Source organism: Aptenodytes patagonicus, chromosome 1, assembly GCF_965638725.1.
Source record: "Aptenodytes patagonicus chromosome 1, bAptPat1.pri.cur, whole genome shotgun sequence".
NCBI classification, from domain to species: Eukaryota; Metazoa; Chordata; class Aves; order Sphenisciformes; family Spheniscidae; genus Aptenodytes; species Aptenodytes patagonicus.
In genome coordinates this window covers 206562532-206567525 of record NC_134949.1, presented here as the reverse complement: position 1 = coordinate 206567525, position 4994 = coordinate 206562532, and the positions used below count along the sequence as shown (strand labels likewise).

The 4994-nt window shown below is 41.8% G+C and overlaps 1 long non-coding RNA gene across 2 annotated transcripts; it reads right to left on the bottom strand.

Annotated features, from left to right (window-relative positions):
- Window positions 1–2623: 2623 nt before the first annotated feature.
- Window positions 2624–4144, bottom strand: LOC143155374 (uncharacterized). Of its 2 annotated transcripts, XR_012994414.1 has the most exons (3): window positions 4081–4144; window positions 3682–3994; window positions 2624–3371 (listed from the first exon to the last, which is right to left on the bottom strand). It is a non-coding gene; the product is annotated as an uncharacterized LOC143155374 (long non-coding RNA). The 2 variants fall into 2 exon arrangements; XR_012994409.1 differs by having other exon boundaries at window positions 3682–4137.
- Between the last annotated feature and the right edge of the window lie 850 nt (window positions 4145–4994).

Here is a 4994-nt window from a genome sequence, read left to right as displayed (position 1 = left end):
AATAGAGTTTTACTGAAGTCCAAAATAAGTCCTGGCCAAAGTTTTTGCTGAATCTGTTGAATTCTAAAGCAGGCCTGGGTCTCAGCATGATTTTCCTACTGTCTCCTGAACAAAAACCACCTTATATTCCACCCAGGAGCATAACCCATAAAACACGCACAATAAGATGTATAGAAATCCATCTCTCCCAGTCTAATGAATTTAATCAAGATCAACAGTTGTGTGAGATCAGTTTTGGCAGAAACTTGTGCAGGTGCAGATTTCTATTGTTGTTCAGTCAAACCATCAAACAGGAGCTCTCTTGTGCTTGAATAACCTCTACCTTTCTTTCCAACATTTTGAGTGAGTGGCGTATATTTTAGACACAATATCGTGCATGATACAAAGCACACACACCACGACAGACGCTATAGGATTCTGGCTTTTTTTTTTCCCTGAAACTTTTTGAAAGACAATATACAGGCTCCTGTCCTACAGCTGTCTTAGCTGTAGCTCTTGAATAAAAAGGATGTTGCCTGGGCAAAGAGGGTGTAAAAGCAGGAGAAAAGCCCCAGAAACGGGTGTTTGTCTGACAACAATCTTCTTCCCCCAGTGTGGGTGTATCTGTGTCATACTGCATCCAACATTGTTTGCACCAGCCAAGGAAGACATTGGCAGCCAGGTATCTCCCATTTTCCTCCTTCCCCTTGCCCTCCAGCACTGTCCCTACTTGCTATCAGCATTTTCTTGCCACTGCTATGGTATATCTGAGCCCATTTTCCAGGTGCAACAGCAGGAGATGAGTTTTGGCAAAAATGCCCCCATTTGTCTCCCGCTGCATCTTGCCCTTGCTGGGGCCTTTCTACACCCAAATGTCCTAAAGGGTTAGGGGGGTTTCTCCAAAGGAAAATTCCTGTATTTCTTGTTTAATGTTGACATCAAAAAGCACAACACAACTGTTTTCCTCATGGCAACTTCCTTCTTGAGTACTATGGCTCCCTCAACGTAACGGTGAAGCACCCATCAGCCAAGAACACCCTGACTTAGGGGGAAGCACAGGGCTGGCGCTGGCAGGCAGACGTACCCTGCTCACAGCTGGGGACAGATCCAGAACCCACCAAAGCGAGTGGGAAGATGGTCATTGACTCCAGTGAGGTCTGGATCCGATCCCTGTGGAAAAATATGCTTGCTGTGAACTGCGTACAGGGAAATTCCATTTATAGAGGAGTTAAATGAAATGCTCAGATTGCTTGAATCCATGAACAAATTGCATTTCTACCCATAATGAATTTTGTCTTATAGGCCCCAGTCCAGTCAGGCACTTAAGCACCTGTGTATCTTTTAGCTGATGAATAAATCTCTTAGAGACAGTGTGACCAGGTTGCTGAATCTGGGCAGAAGTGCAAGTTGTTTCAGTGAAAAATAAGCAGGTTTTATTTATTTTACTCAGAGATATATGATATGTGTAATTTTGCAGTAGCATGTGATTAAAAAAATCCTGACATTTTCAATCATACATTTACTGCCTGCATGTTTAGGAAATTAGCTAGCTTAGCTTTTAATATGTAACTGTATAACTTGGTTCTTTACTAGAAATGGCATGATTTAATCTTTTTTAGCTAATATTCTCCATTCGTTTGCATGTGTCACACAGTTTTGCAAAAAATGTTGTTTAGATGTTACATTTTATAGCATGTCTTGCTTAATAAAAATATAAGAGAAAATTAAAACGCAATTTTATTTTCAGCTGCTCACAGATGGCATCTTATGTTGCCAAAATCACCTAATGCAGCTTTCATCTGACTTGCAACATTTTGAGTTTGTTTCTTGTGTTCTAAATTGCATGTAATGACCATTTCAGTGCCATCTGATAGCTGAAGTTTCAGATTTAGAGATGTACCTTTTTCATTTATTTTTGTACCCCAACTGCAAAAGTAAACTTCAAAACTATTGCTTTGGTTAGTCCAAGTATTTGAACTTCCCAGTGGTTGCTGCTATATAAAAACATAGATATATATTTAAATACATGCTGCACTTTCCCTGCCCCAGACAGACATCTGGCCAGTTCCCATCTGCTGACTGTGACCTGAAGCATTTTTCTCTCTCTCTCATTAGTTTGGGCTTTTGCTGAGGTTCAGTAGCTCACACATGCTGATCCATCAGTTGTTTTTATTGGCAAACAGGTCCATCATTAACAATCCAAAATTATAGCATCTGCTAATTTAAGTGGGAACCACATCCTGTTGTACATTAGGTGTTTAGCACTGTGGGCATTTATCAAAACAATGATTAAGTGAAATACACCTGTGTGTAATATTAAGGCTATTTCAGGCTATAAATAACACATTTCATTTCTCTTCATCTTTAAACTAACATACGCATTTTACCATAGGGAAAAATTTGTCTAAATCTTTCTGGATAGTTTAATGCTGGAAAACTTGGTCAACACAATGCTTGTCTGTTAAAATCGTTTGCATGCCTTTTTATGCTGGGTGGGCTGTCCCTACCAGCAAACACAAAAGATTATGAAGGTTTCGAAGACTGCAGAACTGGTGTAGTATATCTCAGTGGCATGCAGCCCACGTGGGCTTTTGCTTCCAGAAGCTCAGAATTGCAAAGTAATGAATTAGCTTCCTTCAGAAACGCATTTTCAATATTTTAATGGCATCAGCAGCAGCACAAATTGACCCAAACTTAACAAGTACCCCTAGTGGAAAGGAAAAATTTTTAAAACGAGGGGATTTCCAGAGCATGGATTTTGAACATGCATTTATGGATCTCCATGAGCTACCAGTATCTGCTTTTAGATATTAACATCACACTGCCAGATTCAGCTTTGTTAGATGACATGGGCCTTCGTTAATCGTAAATTGGTTTGTGGCACACCACTTAAAAGATACACACAAAACTCTGGGTTCAAGGCTGGTGGTTTTTGTAAATCAAATGCTTTACTTACTTAATCCTAGAACAGCTGGCATTCAAGGAAAACAGAAAGTATCAACAAGACTTGCAAAAATTCAAGATTTGAAATAAAATTTCTCCTGAACCATAAGAGCATGAGAAGCTGCGGGAGGCAGTGGAGATACAGAGGCTGACAGTATCCCACCACTTTACACCACAGCCACCTGGGAGGAAGGACAGCTGTCTCTGCACCGAGGGAAGTGGCTTTGGATACCTGCATCCCTTTTAGAAGCTCATGTCTCAGGGTGTGATGGACATGTACTGCATGCCAACTTCATCAAAACTTGTCTGCATTATCAGGAAAGAAGGAAAGAAGTTTAATCACAAAGAACTGAAGACCAAACAGAGGCTGGATGAAAAGCTCATTGAAGTCAATGGGAAGACTCCTGCTGGCTTCACTGGAGGGTGGATTGGGTCCCAATTTCAGACCTCTGAAACAAATGCAAAATTTGTTTAGTTTTGTGCTTTTGAACATAGTTGTATTTTCTAAACAGAGGCCACAAAGTTATGTGTCTGTTTCTGTGATCCTCTCCTCTTATGAAGTCATTCCAGCTCTTCTATCAGTAAACTTCTTCTAATATATTTCATGCTTAGTCTTCAAAGAAATGTTAACATTCACAGATAAAAGACTCTGTACGCTGTCCATGCCACAACTGTCACCAGAAACCCAGGAACGATGACATGAGCAGATGATAAATATCCTTACACAAAAAAACTTTTTCATGGAAGCCATAAACAAACCTTTGTTGCTCTCTCTATCTGTGAACCAAGGGACGTGTCCTCCCATGGCAATGCCTTTGGGCCAGTTGACCGGCCACTGCAGCTCGCTGACACCAGGCAACAGAGCAAAGCCCCTGCCCACGGTCTGATCCTGCTGTGGGGAGCAGACAAGTCGAGCCAGGACCGCGCCGGTTATTCACTCCTCGCTGAAAGTACACCGTCCCCCACATCAAAAAGGCACCAGGAGCCTTCATACAGGTCTGCACTGTATAACGGGCAGATTTTCGGCGAGGGCTCAGAAGACAAATGAAGCTTTTATCTGCTTTCCAGCCTTCTGCAATAGGAGTTTACGTTAAAGCCACTTAACCGTCTAGAGTGCAGCCCTGTGGATTACCTGTTTGTGTGAATCGAGTACATTACCTGATCACATGAGCACCAGGGATAAGTTTTCTATAACTAGCTACTTCAGGATTCTCACAAAGAAGTGCCCCAAATGAGGCAGGATTAAGAATAAGCCATACTTCACTTTGGCTTGTGTTTCTCCTGCTTCATTTATTTAGCTTTACTTGGTCACTTATTTGTGTGTCATAACAACTGGATGAGGAATAAACCTTCTGAAGTATGCAGCTCATATAACCTTTACAGCTCCATGGGTTAAATATTATATAAAGAAGGGAGTGAGTGTCATAAAAGGAAATATCTCTTTCTGAGCTGCAATTCAAAAGACTGTTGGTAATTTTATAAGAGTTCTCAATTTAAATTGCTAGAGTTAAAAATATTATTTTACCACACCTTTTTTTTTTTTAAGCAGCATTAAAAATAATTAGTTCTGCAGAACATTTTAAAATTAAAATAACGATGAGGAATGTGTAACCTATTTAAAAACACTTTGAATGATACACCCTTTTTCAGGAAATTGCACATGGAGGAGAGGAATCAGGGAAGGTTGAACACTGGAGTCTGTGTTTTGGGGGCCTGGTCAGCTCTGTCCCTGCAGGCTTTGAGCTCACCACACACATGGTGCTGTCTTGGGGTGCCCTCAGAAACTGCTCTGCCACCCCCCACTGCTCCACCCCAGCTGGGACTTTGTCCCCTTTTTGCTGCTGGAGGACATACCTACATATGCTGTCACCATTACAAGTGGGGAGAGCTCCTGGGGGCTGAGGACACAAGGTCTCTCACCACCACCACTACTACCACCAGTGCATTACCCCCACCGCTGAAGACTGGCCACCAGTACTGTTAACTTCCCTCTCCTTGGTGATGTCCAGCAGCCCATCCTTCTGGGATGCTAGCCATGCCACAGTGTGTTGCAGCCCACTATTTTTGCTTTG